This window comes from Pagrus pagrus (assembly GCF_965226575.1).
Source record: "Pagrus pagrus genome assembly, chromosome: 24".
NCBI lineage: Eukaryota > Metazoa > Chordata > Actinopteri > Spariformes > Sparidae > Pagrus > Pagrus pagrus.
The window spans coordinates 6,746,890-6,764,525 of NC_140206.1; the positions used below are offsets into that span (position 1 = coordinate 6,746,890).

The 17,636-nt window shown below is 42.5% G+C and overlaps 2 protein-coding genes across 3 annotated transcripts in view; one reads left to right on the forward strand and one right to left on the reverse strand.

Moving 5' to 3' along the window:
* The window catches only part of ect2l (epithelial cell transforming 2 like), a 75,310-nt gene extending 63,640 nt beyond the window's left edge, over positions 1–11,670 (forward strand). The window contains exon 22 of one of the 2 annotated variants that reach the window (XM_084346793.1): positions 11,581–11,670. The gene's annotated coding sequence lies outside the window, so the exon portion shown is untranslated. Of the gene's footprint in view, positions 1–9,073; positions 9,658–11,580 lie in introns of those variants that run through there. The other variant, XM_084346792.1, reaches the window with a different exon arrangement.
* Positions 1–17,636, reverse strand: part of filip1l (filamin A interacting protein 1-like) — a 78,915-nt gene that overhangs the window by 55,488 nt on the left and 5,791 nt on the right. The window lies entirely within an intron of this gene.

The following is a 17,636-nucleotide window of genomic DNA, read 5'->3' on the forward strand; positions in this document are numbered from 1 at the left end:
AAAGTAATGCCGTGCTTAAAGGATTTGTCCTTTGAAGATGTGAACCAAAAGCCTAAATTATACTTAAGAATGTTCTGCATTTATTAGATTAAAGTAATAAGCCTATAAGGCAAGGCCGGTTTATTTATAAAGCATCAATCAGACAAAGGGCGGGTCAAAGTGCTTTACAGGGTCATGGGAATAGAAATAAGACATTAAGCAAACATTAAAACTGCATTTTAAAGATATTAAATACAGCAAGAAATAGCTAAAGGGACAGTTCACCCCTTAAAATGAACATTAAGTCATCATCTGCTCAGGACAGTCGAGGGGGATGTACAAGAACAACCAAAAACAAAACATTAAATGGCTCCATACAGCTCATCCGGTGTAATCCAAGTCTCTGGAAGCCCCACGATCCCAAATTGATTTGAATCTTCACTGTAGCTGCTAAGCTAAAAGTGTTAGCACGCCAGCACCCGTTTGCAATCTCGGGGCTTCCAGAGACGCCAGAGATTCTGCCGGACGAGCTGAAAGAAGCCATTTTATGTTGTTTTTGGTGGGACTTCCCATCAATAATATCTGTTTTTTATTGGCACATCGGGCTGGAAATTGTCCTGAGGTGTGCTATAAAAATATCCTGTGGTTTCACGTTTACTAATGTTGAAACACAGTCTCGAACTGCGGTTAGTGGCTTGGCAGCCTTCGTGCAGGTCGTAAACATGTTACGTAAACGTGATACGGCACATTTTGTAGATATGTCAATGTGGTATGTAGCCTATGAAACAAACAAATATAAACATGTCAGTGGTTTACATAAACTTCCAACATTTTGATCCATATTTTATAACAACAGTTGTTTAGGAGAACGCTGTTTTTCTGTGAAGCTCCAGAAATGTTTTGTGGACTACAAAACTTGACTTTTCATTTTTGGGTGAACTTATCCTTTAAAGAGTCACAGGAAATTGCACTCAAAGACAAAGACGAGCTGTTCCACCTCCAGTTGATACGATAAAACCAAACTTCACTACATTTGTCCTCTTCATTAGGTGTTAAGCTTCACTATCATGACTCAAAATCTGTTTTCCAGTCCAAATCCAACAAAACACATGGTGTAAGTAGACTTCAGCGCCAAATGAAAGCGCAGCATAACAGCGATGCTCTTAAACGGCTTGTGTACGCTGTGTGAGCACATATTTTCTCCATGACCGCATTTTGTTGTCTGTGCTGTCAGCCTGCAGAAGGTGTGAACACAATTATACAACATCTGTGGCATGAGACCTCACGTAACCCTCTCAGAGCCTTAAAACCTGACGCACAGCGATATCACCTTTCAGTTATCGTGTTTGTACCTGCGCTGCTAACGCAGTAATAACACATCATCCATCTGTTGGAGCACTCAATGACAATAACAGCATGAATGAGCGGGTGTGTGACATGTGTAAAAAAACGCCCAGAGATGACTTAACCGTGCTTTGTCCTCATACTAATCCCATCCAGTCCTCGTCAGGAGTTTGAATAAACTCCAGTCATTTTTCATTATGTGAGCGGGGACCGGTGCCAGGAGGTGATGTTATGATTAACAGGTGCTCACATCTTATGCAAGGGAACTTGGCTGCTTAGCTCGGTTTCGGAAAACAAAGGCGACGTATTGAAAAGAATAATTCAAGCACAAGCAGGATAATCCACAGAGGGAGGATTAATGAATGTATTTATTTGATTTAATAGCCTCTGTGACTTGTTGCTTTAGGTATGCATACGTTTATATATGGTTGTATAACTCGTGCACACAGTAGCTTTTTCTGAAGGATCAGGGTTGGACACAGAAGCAAAGCAACACGGGCTATACTTTGGCACAGCACTGCTTTGAGCTAAATGCTAACGTAAGCATGCTAACATGCTGGAAGAAGCTCTTGTCCTGCGTTCAAAATTGACTTATAAATATAACATGTTACATTTCTGCATTAAAATATCTAAAAACGAGAAAAGCGCCTGTCCAATCACGTCCAGGAGAGGTCAGAGAGTGAGGAAGGAAGTCGGCAAGCGCAACTAAACATAACGTTAAGTAACTAAAACATGACATCGTCCGCAAACATTTATGCCTGAGTCACATCAGGTAGATTTTCATCAACAATAATGATTGTGTAATAATGAAGACTACAACTCCCATGATCCCACACTACTTTTACATCTTTTAATTAGCAGCTGAAATCAATGTACTCATCAAACCAAAGCAGCTGTAATGTTCACTTTCCTGTTTTAGCATATTAGCATGCTAACGTTTAATATCACCAAACACTGATGGGATTGTCATCAGTTTTGTGGTCATTTTTCGACCACGATGAATGTTTGATTAATGTCACGACAATCCGTCCAATAGATGTTGAAACATTTCAGTCTGGACCAAAGCAGCGAACCAACAGACCGACATCGACCTCCCCAGAGCCGCGCTACAAAATTAGCATTATTAATATAAACAGCTTGCTTATTCATTCATAAGTTCCTTTTTTTTTCACCCTCCTTTTCCTGAGGCCCTTCCATTACCTTGTGCTCTCATTAAGCAATGAGGACAATGTCCGAAGCCAAAAGCAAAGCTGTTACTGGAAACAGTTGGCAGTTTGGGCTCGTCTAGCCGGGACCACCAAGGTTTCTCCGACGAGCTACCAGGTCAAAAGGCTCATTCATTCAAAGAGTTCTTAACGCAATGAACTCACCAAGCCAGCCAGCCTGCCAGTCCCTCACTCATAAACCCTCATAAAGTCCGTCTAAAATGGCCATCGAGTAATTTCATCACACATCTGAACACTTTAGAAAGCGATTAAAGCTTATTATTTGGAGACTTTATGATTTTGGATCGTTTCTGTGGCTGTTGGGACTCGCAATCAAAACCTCGCACCACAGACGCTCAGAGTAACGAGTCTTTCCCACGTGTTACCCAAACCTTGTCGATATACCTTCGAGCACAGTCTCACGGGACGTCAGGATCTTTTACAATGAGCTCTAGCTGTCGCTGGAAGCTAAAAACGAGGGCTTTGTCAGTGATGACTTCACTTTTTCATGTGAGCTGGAAGTGAAGACGAGGGAGGGCCGTTAAAGTCGAGAAAGGTGAAAGGTGAGGAAGCAGGTGTGCTGCAAAAAAACACACCTCTCCCACACACACACACGTATGCAAACAGCAGCCTGTGTGGACGGTTGGCATGCGAGCCGAACATATGCATGCATGTACACACCCACACACAAATTACAGAGTAAATTCCTGCAGTCTGACATCACGCTGCTGTCAATATGATTGAGGGGAGGAGAAACGCAGATCAAAAGAGAGCAGAGAAAGGGGAGCGAGGGGAGGGAAGATGGAGGAGCTGCAGCGTATCCTTTGGAGGATCTGCTGGTAATATACAGCTTACTGTACACAAGGTGCACTAAATCACCTAGTGCATCGGGAGACTTTGGTGTTCGGATTGAGCATAACATTCGTCAAACTCTTCAAAATCCCTGTCAGACAGACTCAAGCTGATAAAAACAGGCCATTTTTTCTGATTCCCTGAATAGTTCATGTTTTGGCATTGTTTTCCTAGACTCTTGTCTTGACACATTTAAGGCGAGAGACTCCAGTTACAGTTTATCTGATAGATTTCCAGAATGGAAAATTGAAAATTGCTGTAAGCAGGGTTAATAATTTGTCCTGAAGTCAACACCTTAATGTGTATGTGGATGTTTTTTGGACGCCATCTTTCCACCAGTCCAAAAGAATAATGGACGCAAAGAAGCCAAGAATCTTAAAATTGAATACGTTGCATGAAAAAACGTCATTTTCGCCTGTTTGAGTCTGACCTTAAACCAGAAAGATAACTAGCTAGGTAGATTAAATGACGGTGATGATGAAACTACAAATGTACGCAGCAAAAACGAGGTCAGATGGTGTGAGAGCCAAAATCACCAGTCTAAAAAGCCAAGGATCCAAATAAAAAAAAAAGAAAACCTTTTTCTTTCTGGCTGAAATTAAATGAGAAACATGATGCAACGTTTGTGTTTGTACGGTAAATATGAAGCGACTGCAGGAAGCCAGTTAGCTTAGCAAAAGTATTAGCTAGCATGACTCTGTCCAGAGCTTTCCCAAGGTGTACCTACCTTTGGATAGAGCAAAGCTAGCTGTTGATGTGTTTGTCCTGAGCTAACGGCTAACTGCCTGCTGGCTGTAGCTTCATCTTTAGTGTACGGACGTGAAAGTGGCATCAGTCTTCTCATCTGACTCTCCGTAGGAAAGCAGACAAGAATATTTCTCACAGTTTGAACAATATACTATATTTTAAACTGAGATTTCTGAAATGTGATGCTGCTGTGACTACAGGAGCAGCCTTCCACCGTCAGTAACCCACAAAATCTGTTTGTGGCCCATGAAAAATCTATCATATGGAGGAGAAGCTGGTTCTCATACAGAGGAAGGTATGGCAAATCAGCTTTAAAATGCTTGTTTTCACCTCAGCGTGACTCAAAGCATCAGTTTTAGAGGTCATTGTGTACAGTAGGAGGTGAACTACTGAGACTGTGGAGGAGTCTGATCCATGTAAAATCAGATCAGATGTCGCTCGTTTTCCACACTGTAAAAAGTCCCGGCCAGGTGTGATGAATGTGAGGTGGCGGACGGTGCGATCAAATATCCATTTGTGGCGTTTGACCATATTTCACTCGTTCTCATGAAGAGCTCGGATGCCTTCATATCCACTGGACAGTCTGTACTGTTGCACTCAATGTACCACACACGCTTGCATACTGAATTAGCTATTCATGAAATCAATTATTCATCCGTTACTCTTTACACATTCCTGTGCGAATGATGTCATCCATGCACATCATTATTCACAGTCATATCTGTGAGTGTTGCCTGTATGCGAGGCCACGCACTGACGGGGAAGAACAGAACAAGAAATGAAAGGAAGTTGAATTAAATGTCAGCGATGATTAAAACTACAATCTTGCAGAGATGACGGAGGTCAGATGGCGTGAGATCCAAAATCACCACTCCTTTTCACTCAGTGGACAGTTCAGATCAATTTTTGTGTTGCAGGTCCTCTGTTTTAAGCTTTCAGACGCCATTAATTCAGCAGATAAATATAACAACACCTTGACGTCCTAATGGCACCCAGTCAGACGGTGCGTACATGTTTCGGTAATATCATTAAGTGGCAATAAATATGTTTTAGGTGAGCACTTTGGAAGAAGGTGTGGGGCCTCATTGAGAGCACTTTTTCCATTGTAAATTATAAATATAGTTTTTGTGTTATTAAAACACGTTAAATGCATCAGTAATGCTATTAGCACCCAAAGAACGACTCAGGAGAGCAGCGCGCCGTGCCAGAGGGGTTTCCATCTCCGTGCCCAAAAAAAAAAAAAAGCCGAGCGAACTGTTTACAAACAGTGCAGGGGTTGCCTCAGCAACAGGTAACGATCAGCATTCGGGCCTCGAGGTCGGATGAGGTGCCATAAAACCGTCGGAGATGCTTCCTGCGAGCATTAGCGCTGCTGGACTGTAAAGCAACAAGAGAAGTGGTTTGGGAATTCTTCCGCGCTGAAGTCGTCCGCAGCTCGGCACACAAGGACGCTCGAGGAGGGAGACAAACAGAGATGTCTCGGCTCAGGCTGTTATTTAAAGCTGCGGGACGTATGACAGAGGCCCGCCGCTGCAGGGATTAGAGCTGTTAGGATGCCGAGCGGCTGCAGGAGGAAGGCTGCTGCATGGTTTTTTTTGCATCGAGGCCTCCTGCCTGTGAGATGATGCAATCCAGGGAAATCTTTGGACGGGCCAGAAACTGTAACAGTGTCAGATTTGCACGATTTCTGCCAAATGTGTCTGCAGAGACGCAGGGATCATATCCAGTAACAGTGCATCTCTGAGTGTGATTATATGGAATAAACTTTAGCAGGAACATCAAGAGAGGCAGTGATAATAAATATCACGTTGTCCTTAGCTACTCTCCTGTACATAACATCTGTTAGTCACTGGAGTTCTCACTTGCTATGGAAATATACTGCTACACAATGAGCAGCAGAAAAGCATGTTTTGTCACCAGGGGGCGCTGTGTTGCCATGAAAGTTTAGACCTCCAAGGTTTTTCCGTGCACATCTCAATAAAACAACCCAAATGAAGCTCTGACCTGTGAGGTGGAAGAACTTTGCCTAAAATTGTTAAACATAATATACTTTATATTTGATAGATCAGGGATTTAATCATAAAAATTACACATTAAGAGATATTTGAGGACCTGATTGTGATCAATTGTATGGATAAGTCCCATATTTATTGGTGTTTTATTTAATTAAAGATGCCCTCTGGACATGTAAAATACTCTTCTTGGGATAAAAAAGTTAAATTAACTTCATACTTTTAAAGAACTGGACCTAAGAGGTCTCACACTTAACTCCAGCGTCCACATCACATGTGTGTTAGTTGGATACTGGACCCCGATGGGCTTTCAAGCCAGTTGCGATGTCACAAAATCTTGTACGTACTCGCTTTAAACTCAGATTCAACAAAGGGAAAGTTTCCACCTTCAGCAGGCGAATGTGAAAACTTTTAGATGTTTCAGGATCAAACTGCTCTGTGAAGCTTCAATGTCTGAGTGAAGGAACAATAAGCAAAACGCAGGGCTTTTATTCTCCTTATTGTAATTCTGCTGGTGCTGCTTCTGACTGCTTAGTATTTATGACATCAGGTTTATGTCTGTGCGGGAGTACGGATCTCTCCTCTGTTGCCTCCGGAGGTTTTCTCCTGTTTTAGTGCATTTTAAAGTTTGTTTCTGATCAGAAAAATAATATCTGCAGCTTCTCAAATGTGAGAATTTGCTGCAGCTCTTCGACTTAAATGATAGTGAGCTGAATTATTTACAAAAACAAGCAATATGAAGATGTCAGAATGGGCTCTAAGACTATTTTCCAACACATTTATTGACCAGTTGGACATAATCACCAGTACAAATGTTTGCAATGTGCGTTTCTTTGAGGTTCAATTTAAATTTTTTATGTTTATTGGTTTGTGGTTTATGGTCTGGTTAGGTTTAGGCTTAAAAAACACTTGGTTAGGTTTAGGAAAAGATCATGTTTTGGCTTAAAATATCTGTTTCTGTCACCACAAAGTCGGCTTGAAATTGTCCCGACGTGTCATTAAAAATGTCCCGTTTACAATCGTTGAAGCGTAGTCTTGAACAGTGGTCTCTGGCTTAGCAATCGCCTCTGATTGGGCAAGAAATAAACCTTTTTTGCAGACAATGAAACCAAAAAGAAAAAAGAAACTCAGAGCCAAAACACACAGGACTCTGTTCACGATCTCTGAGCTCACCCAGGTAACACGACATGGAGCTGTTGACCGTAAAGACAGCGAGTGGAGGGTGATTAGTCGTCTGGGACTATAGGAGGAAAGACAGACCGTGGACGGGGGACTCGTGCTTCCTGTGCCAGGTTTACATGTGGAGGTTTTCAGTCTGGGAGGACGGCCAAGTCTGATGTTAAACCATGAACCGTGGCCAAGCATACATGCACTTAGTCTCACTCGCCTGCCTAATTGTCTGCTCTTGAACAGCAGCGCTGCCATGAGAATGTCTTTCTCATGATCTCATGGCTGGCTGCAAGTGTGGCGTTTTACAGTTGGTGTATGTGTAATGTCTTCGCTGTATATTAGCGATCTCCCCCCATGCCAAGGTCTCCACATCGGCGAAAACACAAGCCGACAGCAGAGGCACGAGTTCGGCGACCTCTCGACCAGAACTGAGACTAAATGGCTTTTTAACGGCTCCGGTCGTTCTTGTTTTGATCCGAGCAGAACATGACGCACATGAAGCGAACCTCCTCCTCTTACTGTTGCTCTTTACAAAACTCGTCTCTATGTTTAGGCTCCGTACATGTTCTGAACACGCCCCGATATATTTAATATCCCGTATCCGCTTTCGCCCGTTGGCAGGTGCTCCACGCTCGGTGTCATCACACTGTAACCTTGTCGGTTTCAGAGCAGGTGATTATGAGAAGGAGAAGCTCGGGGGGCTGACGGGGTTTGAGTTTTGCCCCGGAGCTGCTGGGAGGTGATAATATCAGACATATAACAGCAGACGTGAAGAGGTCAGCCGGTTCAGTGGCAGCAGGCTGGTGTGTGTCAGGGCGGCGGCAGGACTTGAACCCTGGACCGATCGGTATTTTTATATATGAACAATGGAAACAGTTTCCTCAGCTCTGCACAGTTTGACTGTTTGGTTTCACTGTCACCAAGCAGTTTTCAGTGCAATAGCTCTGACAGATGCTGCATTCAGGTGCTCCGCTCGCGGTCCCATTTACCGAATTGGGAAGTCATTCGTCCAACTTCTCGTTGACAAAGGAAACGATTTACAATACATGACTTTGGTAAAAGTTTCTAACCATCAACCCGATTTTTGTCCACCATGTTTCAGCGTCATATGAGACTTTTTACGAGTTGTTGTTCGGACTTGATAGGGCATTTAAAATGTTTTATATACTACCAACAACGTACATTAGTTAGCGATTAGCTGGTGAACATAGTGGAGCAATCAGCTAAATGTTACTCTGTAGGGGAAAAGTCAAAAAAGTACATTTATTACCTGTTTTTCAACAACATGTCGACATGTAGCCTGGCCGATCATCACATCTAATATTCGGCGTTTCTCCGAACAAGAATCTGTTTTGTTTGTTTTTACCAATTATCCAAAGTAATTCAAAAGTGTGCTTCTTTGGCTCTGATACCTGCCAAAACTACATGGTGCCCCTTTAAGTTACAGTCTGATTTCTTTGTTTACTTCCATCGTTATGGTGGCCCCTGCAGTAACAGCCACTATCTATCATATATTTGAGGTTATGTAACACCATCCTGTTGTGTCATTTTAGAAATATTCAATTTTCTATGTAAACCTGTGACTTGGCAGAGAGGAAGAGGATTATAAACCGCACCTCCTACATCAGCTCTCACATCTACATTTCTGTCTTTTTGGATTTCCCCCTGATTAGGCAACATTTTCTAAAAAGCACCCAGATCTCTGTTCTTTTATTAAAAAGTGTGTTCCTGCTCCCACTCCGCCTCCCCTCCTACATTGTACAGCCTTCCTGTTTGTGCCCAGCATGACAGAGCAGAGCCCAGACAGATCCGATGGTAGGAAGGTGTGAATAGCTGAAGTCGTCTGTCACCACGAGGCCACCGGGGAAGAAGACGAATCACCTACAAGCCCCCCGACATCCTGACACCGGGATCCTCTGTGCCGCATCCCAAACATACAAACACAGATAAACACCTGCGCCCACGGATGAAAACAGCAACACATAAAGGCCTTAAATGCCACTTTCAGAACCATTACTGCTCCTTTAATCAGATTAAACTGGATTCTGAGGCATCGTGGTGAACATCGTGCACCGTCTCCTGCAGGAATACTGTGCAGACTGATGGGATGTTGATGCCTGGAGGTTTATACATACATGTAAATATATGTTTAATTAACTTTTACTTGTACTTTTGATACATTTATTGCCAGATGATTACTTTTAACACTTACAGTACATTTAATATCAGATACTTTAAGACCTTTATTCAACTAATATTCGTATGGGCGACCTTCACTTTTACCAAATTAATGTTTTAACACGATATCTTTACTTTTACTCAACTGGACTGGACTGCTTGTATACAACGTTTGTGTGTAATTGTATCCTTTACTTCATGTGTGCATGATATATTACATTTGTCATTTGTGAAGTGTTCACAGATGAATTTTGACTTGTGTGTTGTTTGTTTTGTTTCTGTTCAGCCAGCAGAGGGCAGCACTTTTATATTTTTGGGAGTGGCCTTCTGGAGCGTTCCAACTCTGACTGATGCTGCTCAGCTTCAGCTACAACGTCTCCTGTGAATATTCGTCCAGCTGTTTCTGACTAGACGATTATAAAACTTTAAAGGCTAGTTATTCTTTAGTTAAAGGTGCACTATGTAGTTTCAGGGGGAAATAAGTTGAGCTCAGTTTGTGAAAAAACAAATAAAACAAACTCAAAAATGTTTATTGCCTTAATTTCAAATAAAAACAAGCTAGAAAGGTTGTGCTTCAGATATAAATAAAAGTAAAAAAGTAAGAAATTGTGTTTTTTTAATTCAGTTTATTTAGCGCTGAAGACTTTGCTCTTCTTTTAAAATGTCTTCCCCAAGACTACATGGTGCACCTTTAAAAGAAACTATATTTTGTTTAACGAATTATACTGAAAGAGATCAGCCAAACAAAAACATTACACTCAAGAAAGTGCCAAAATAAGACCCTAATTTGCACGACACAAAATAAAAAAGACGATGGGTAACACGTGTATCTTATTTTGTTTTGTAATTGAGCGTTTTAGGTTATTTTTGTGCTTTTTTCTAATATATTTTCCCATTTACTGTGGTATTTTGGGAAACATATTAACTAAAATATGTGTTTTTCACTTCCAATCTTCAATAATGTAGTTTACTCATACAGATAAGCTTGTTTTTGACCCTGTATTTCACCATTAAGCAGCTACTGTACCTGAAGAAACAACATGCAAGTCCTTCTCATGTCATAGAAAGCAGACCCTGCTGTTTTAAAGTAATGTGGGCTCAAGATTAGACAGTCAGGGGGTTCGTCAGCTGGTCGGCAAGCTGTCACTTCATCTGCAGTAATTGCATCTTCGCTGTATGATAACATAAATGTGCTCATCTGTCTCACCTTCCTGTGTATGTAGAAATAATTACATCTGTCCAACCAGCTGTCAAGTTAAAGGCACAAGTCACTCAGACAGAGGAGCTCCTGTCTGACAGACAACAAACCCCTCGACGAAAGGGAAAAGTCATGCACTTGTTCATTCACCGGTGCATCCCCAGTCTGTCCATGCATCTGTGTAGTGACAGAGGATTGACAGTGGAGGATTACAGGGTCACAGCATCCATCAGCTGGTCCACATGCTGTCGCTCTGCCCTCAGCGTGCACACACATGCCCCCTAACCCCATAACCCGCCTAATGTTTGAGGATGTTAGGTGGAAATCCAGACTACAGCCAGCAGTAGGAACCTTTTACCTTCTTTACCATCGAGGTCCTGGGACTTAAAGTTCTGCTTACTTTGGATGGAAACTCAAATGCTAATGCTAATGCTAATGCATCTCCTCGGCTTCAGGTGCAATTTGTGTTTAATGCTAATTACATGAGCAAATGTTAGCATGCGAACACGCTAAGCGAAGTTGATGCACATGCAGAATAGTTAGCATGTAGCCAAAAGTACAACTTTACCTGAGTATAGCCTCACAAAGCTGCTAGCGTGGCTGCTGCTCGTGCTTTATATTGCAATAAACTTCTCCCCTGATGCTTTTTTCAGTTTTTAAACCTGCTTCAAGTGAAACAGGCAGCTAAGAGTAAAGTTGCTTCACTTCACTGTCTGGTCGTCTGATGCCCCTTTAATTTATCTCCCCTGCGTTCATATGAAAACACCATCAGTGGCTGCACAGACTCTTTGGAGACATATAATGTGAAGCCACCAATGAGGCAAAAATATTATGATATCCCTCATTATCTCCCCAGCTGATCACTATTCGTCTTCTTATTTCTGCCTGTAATCAGATCCGTCTAGCGGCCGACAAACACCGGGCTAAGTATAGGGGGTCATCCAATCCCCTGCACTGTAGACGTGAGGAGAGCTGAGTGGCATTGGACCACGTCCTGCTGAGGAACTGTACTCCAGTCTGCATTTATCCTGCAGCGGCCAACAGTTATCAGGTGTTAAAGGTACTTTCCACCTATCAGCTTTAACCACACAGTACAGTGGTGTTGTAAGTGAGACGCAGCAGATCTGTCCCGTACTCAGATATGAAGTGTTTGGATGAACTTAAACAGGGAAATTCAATGCGGTCGCTTTAACAGCAGTAAGTGAGCCTGAGTCAGCAAGGACGTCTGAGTCTGTCCACCCCCTCCAAACACATTTAAGTCCGACATGACCTACAGCTGAATCACTGGCTGGCAATATAAAGTTTAATGAAGCGTTGTGTGAGCATCTGTGGATGACAGCAGGTACACATAACCAACTCTCGACATATATATGGTCTGTATATGGTCTGTTCAGTAGCATTAGCTAGACTAACGTTGCTACACTGACTAATTAGCTAACATCGCAAACGGTTATCTGAGACACTGAGGTGATTATCAAAATGATTAAAAATACTATATACAACAAAGAATGATACACAGTGTTAAAGGAGCCATTGTGACCTAAAGTTAGCTAAATAAATTAAAAATCACTCTAACATTGTTGCTACACTGAGTGAGTTACAGGCTACTGTACACCTTTCAATTCTTAAATCACTGTTAAAAGACGCCAGAAGTCCCACTTCCATGCTACATAGGCCGACTAATTGGATACTGTGGATATTGTGTGGGAATACATCAACAGCAAATTCATAACTCAGTGTTTTTTTTACACTTTATTATGCTTATTTCTGTCTCTTTTCGGGTCCAACACGCTACAAAACCAACTTAGTATGTAGCATGTGTTGTGTGGACACGGCTCAAGGTTCCTTAATACCCCTTTAAACGTCTTCGTCCAGGGAGCAGCTCTCTGTGGACGCAACGTCCTTCTCAAAACATATCTAAAATGGTAATTAAATGTAGGCTTAGCTTAGCCAGCTTTAACTTTTTTGTCCCTGTAGGCCCTCCCCCGGCCTGGTTGCCCAGCAACCTCGTCCATAAGCCGTCTGATGAGTCACACCTTGGGCTGTTTACAAGTCAAATGTCGACTTCATGACAGCAGGATAATGCGAGTCAGCAAATCAATAGAGTATCTGATTTACAAACAAAAAGATTTGAGCAATTATGCATCCAAAATGTCCCGAAGCGTCTTCTTGGCACACTATTATGCGGGATCGAGATCTTATTATCTAGCAGAGTATGATATCTGGAGGGGAAGTTGGTGGGTTTTTTTTACCTGAGCTGGTCGATGTGAGCTTTTTATCCCTTTTCATCACCTCACATGACAGTGTGTCCATACAAGCTCAAGATCACTGTCACGTTACAGGTAACTCTGGTGTTGCTCTTGCAGGATATAAAGCCTGACTGGCATCCAGAAAGAGATGTTTAACTGGTGATGAAGGTCACATGGCGTTCTGACATATTTATTGTCTATTACAGAACCAGCTCTTGTAAAAATGTTCCCTGCTTTTATTACAAGAGAGGAGTGGAAAGATTTTATCTTCCTCCTCCACCTGTCATCGATTGTGTCTAAATATAGCTTCAGACTGAAGCCAAGTCGAATAAGGAGAAATACCTGGACGTTTTAATAACCCACCGTACACACCCATGGTGCAAACATACAGGTGTTTTATAAGTAGACAGAGTTTTGTGGCATCATGTATTTCCTAGCATACACCAAGATTAGTCATACATACATATTGAAAGCACTTATGTGGTCGTGCAGGGCCTTTAAAGCTGCAATAACTGATGTTTTGGCCACTAGGGGGCAGCAGAAACGAGGTGTAAACACAACACTGGCATTAGTCCAATATTTCCCCTCTGTTTTTACCAACTATTGAGGGAACTTTTGTAGCCTATAAAGTTCAGTTTCTTCGCTGATGATACATTAAAACAGTGAGGGTGACTCAAAACAGGAAACGTCAGGCATGCACTGGCCATACAAACTGATCTCTGGTACCCGAGGCCCTGTTGGGCTTCAGCGAGGCCCTGTATATCTTATTTCGAGGTGAGAAGTGGAGCTCACCAGCGTTATTTTATCTCCACCAGCTCTTCGCCAAGTCCCGCCCATCTGTGCTGTGATTGCCTGGTATTCATTACTCGGACGTGTCTTCTTGTGGTGGTTGGGTGGTATGCGTGTCGCGTGAGTTGAACTTTTTGTCTGAAATTGTGAGTCCCTGGCAGATTTGCAGACGGGAGAACCAAAACATTGAGCTAAAAGGCGCCAAAATGCAGAGTCAGGTGATAAAGCTGTGGGTTCATTTTTTGCCAGAGTTTCTGCGGATTGTCTTCGACCAAGAGTCATCAGGGCAGCGGTACATCAGGTGAACAAATATATATATTTCCTTTAAGTCAGCTCCTTCAGAATTAATGATCATTTTAATATCATATATTAGCATAAAGATTTCCACTAATTCAGGCAGAAACGGCTCAAGAGAGGATGCAAGGTTGACTTTCAGGATGAGGCAGCTCATCGCTCACAGCCTGGACACTACACCCTAAAACACTATTGTGGCTTTGGCCCCCTGCACCGTCTATGAGTCATCTTGGCAGATGGGTGTAATGCACCCCCCGTCAACCCTGGGCCTCATCCCAGCAGCACTCACTGCCAAACACAACCCCACTCTGTACAAATCACACCCATTTAAGACATTTCCCAAACCTGTCCGGTGTTGTCCGGGCCAACGTGAGTAAATTAACTGTCACGGGGTGCGACACTGACGTCTCTCACCTCTTCTTCGCTCTTCCTCTGTTCCCGTTTGCTCTGAACATGCCTCTTAAATAAGAGGGAGCAGGGGAAAATGTTAGTGGGTCATCAGAAAATAGCCCAATAATTGACCCTGTCATTTAGCAAATGCAAAAGGCGCAGAGCCAGGCTAAGCCCGCTCATCTCAGCTGAGACCATTTCTATAGCAACAGCAAACACAGAGAGGGGCAACAATGGAGGCTTAAGGCTCAAAGAGGAGCAGTCGCAGCGGGGCTCCTCGGTGCGTTTTATTTTTTACTCTCCGGTGCATATTTAGCGTCAGGCTGCCACCTGTGTCGCTTTATCCAATCCTGTTACATATGCCAAGAATTTCACAACCAAAGCCGAGTCCCCGGTGGGGAGGCAATGCAGAAATAGCAGCGAGATGTGAGCCAGTTCATGTAGAGGCTGGCAACGATATACAGAGCTCTGTAAAGGTTTCGTTTACATAATGTATGGCTTTGCTAAGCTAAGCTATACCCGTGGAGAGCAAGCTATTCTTTGAAATGAAAGCAAATTTAGCGTACGTGTAGTGTTCAATCAGTAGTTAGTAACATGATCTAATGTGCAAAGGAGGCGATAATAACATGCAACCTGTAGATACTTATAAAAGGAACAGTCCTAACATTTTTAGGACATTTAGTCCAAGTCTCAAGCAAGTAATTTTATCTTGGGCAAGTCAAGTTACCCCCAAAGATACTGCAGTATCCGGTCTTAATAAAGAGAAAGGACAAGGTATTAATACCTGCCTACCTTTTATTTCTGTCAAGGCAAGCTGCAAGTCATCAAAATAGTAACGGGAGTTCACTCGAGTCCAAGTCAGAACGACTCGAGTCGACATTTCTGGAAGACTCATACCAGCCTCACTTCTATTTGGTAAATATAAGGCTATAGCCAGCAGCTTGCTTAGCTTAGCTTAATGTAAAGAATGGAAACAAATGGCAACAGCTAGCCTAGCTCTTTCCAAAGGTAACAAATCAGCTTGCCAAGTATAATTAATTCATATATAGCTCATTTGTTTAAAAAACAAGAGGTGCACATATGAGTTGTGCTATAATGAGAGTCTGAAGTCACTGCTCCCTGCCAAGAAACAGTCCAACCAACCCTTAACCATAACCTCCAGTACATAACAACATGCCAGTTGAGGGCTTTAGAGGTGATTTGTTACCCTTTGACAAAGCCAGGCTAGCTGTTTCTGCTGTTTCCAGCCTTTTTGCTACGCTAAGCTACCTCTAATCATTGCAAACTGTTACTCATTGTCGCTGAAGGACAGAATAAATGAGTAACACACATCTTCCTCTTGAAGAATGTATCTTTAAGTGGACATGAGCTCTGCAGTGCTACATGTTAATCTGTGTGACATGCAGCGCAGCAGACAGCTCCATTGTGCACAAGGCCCTGACAGTTTCTGCTGCATCATGGAAAGCAATGCCCCCCCTCGAACACCTTACACAGGAATCTGAGTTCATTTAGCCTTTGTTGTATATTTAACACAGAACATAGGCACTAAATAAAGGAAAGGTGATGACGCACGAGCAAATCCGAGCAATGTGGAGGACTTACATTAATAGCACCAGGAAATGAAAAGACAGCCGGGGGTTAAAAATCTATTTGGATGACTAATGTGACACGCTGCTTTATTGTAATCAGTGCACAAAGGTGAGATCTCTTTATTGTTGCAGTAACACGCACATCGAGTTTAGATGCTCTCATTGCAAAACCAAGCTGCTATATGCATTTCTAAATTGTCCGTATCTTGTTGTCATGCTGCTTTTTGTCTTCAAATGACTTTAAGCCGAACTTGTCAAATAGCAACTGCAGTGGATTAGGACACGTCTTAATTTAGATTTAAGAGGTATTTGTTACTCTCCACAGCACTTAACCAGCACTGGAGAAATTTCTGGCTCTTTATCGATCTGGTGTAGGGGGAAAGTCTTGGGAAGCACAAAGCCGTGGATGCAGCGATGGTGCACCTGCAATTTAGTGTTGGGAAGAAACTTGTTTTGGTGGAGGAAAGCCTCAAGATGGTCAAATCCCCTAGAAGAAAAGGTAGCTTGTTTATCTTTGTACCGTACACGACCAGGTTAGGGTTAGGGTAACTTGCCATTTTCCGCATGCAGATTGCTGGTTTAATTGGGGTTAGGGTTGTGGTCACCCGTAGAGACATTGATTTTGGGTTTGGGTTAGTGAAGGGGGATGAGAATGCTGACCGAAACAGGTTGATGGCAGGCTTATACTCAAAGTCTAGGGCTAAATCAAGCTAAATCAATTTGTTGACTTGAGCAACATGACGCTTAAACACCAACAGAGACTTTTGATGTCATATGTAGTTGGCAACATCTTATAGGTACATATTTTTAGTCAATGTAAGTTGTTGGTTGGTTGGTCGGTCAGTTAGTTGGTTGGTCAGTCAGTTAGTTGGTTGGTTGTCATTTTCTCAGGGAATAATGGATATTGATGAATGAAATCAGGCATATTTAAGTGGCTGGTATCTACAGTATGAGTAAGTACAATTTGATGCGGATCTTGGATCTGGTGATCTTAAACTATGGTCACAGCACTTATGCAGGGGTTCAAATTTAGAGATAGACAGGGCTATCGAGTTTGATATTGGATTAGGCTTGATTGAACAATGGGACAATGGCTGGGCCTTGGCGGAGGTATGTGCTCTAATGAGTCAAAGTTGTCCTTTGTTAGAGGTTTGCTCAGCGTTCATTTTGTCCCCGAGAACCCTTGTTAAATAATCTCTCTGTTCTGTTCTCGCCTTGTTTTTTCTACCATCTCCTCTCTAGTTGTGATGCAGATCAGTCTCACGAGGGGACACACGAACCCTTTTATTCGCTCTGCTTCTAATAATCTCCTGCTGACTCTCTTCCTTTTATGTTGTTTTTCTTAAGTTTAGTACAAAAGAAAACAGTCGACGCAGACATAATGTGAACATCATTTCAGACCATCTATGAATATGTTTCAAGTTCGATCGAGGAAGAGCAAGACTCTCTAAAGTCAGAGAAATATGACTCCAAATTGATTTAAGCTGTCAAACAAGTGTGTAAGGGACCGATGTGCACTTCAAAGCTCTCCATTTGGATTTCACCATGTTGCTTTTTTCACACAGGAGCCCCCAGCTATCATCCCATCCTGATAGTTTTTAATGCAGCGCAGGCAGCCATCCATCACTAATGCTCTCACG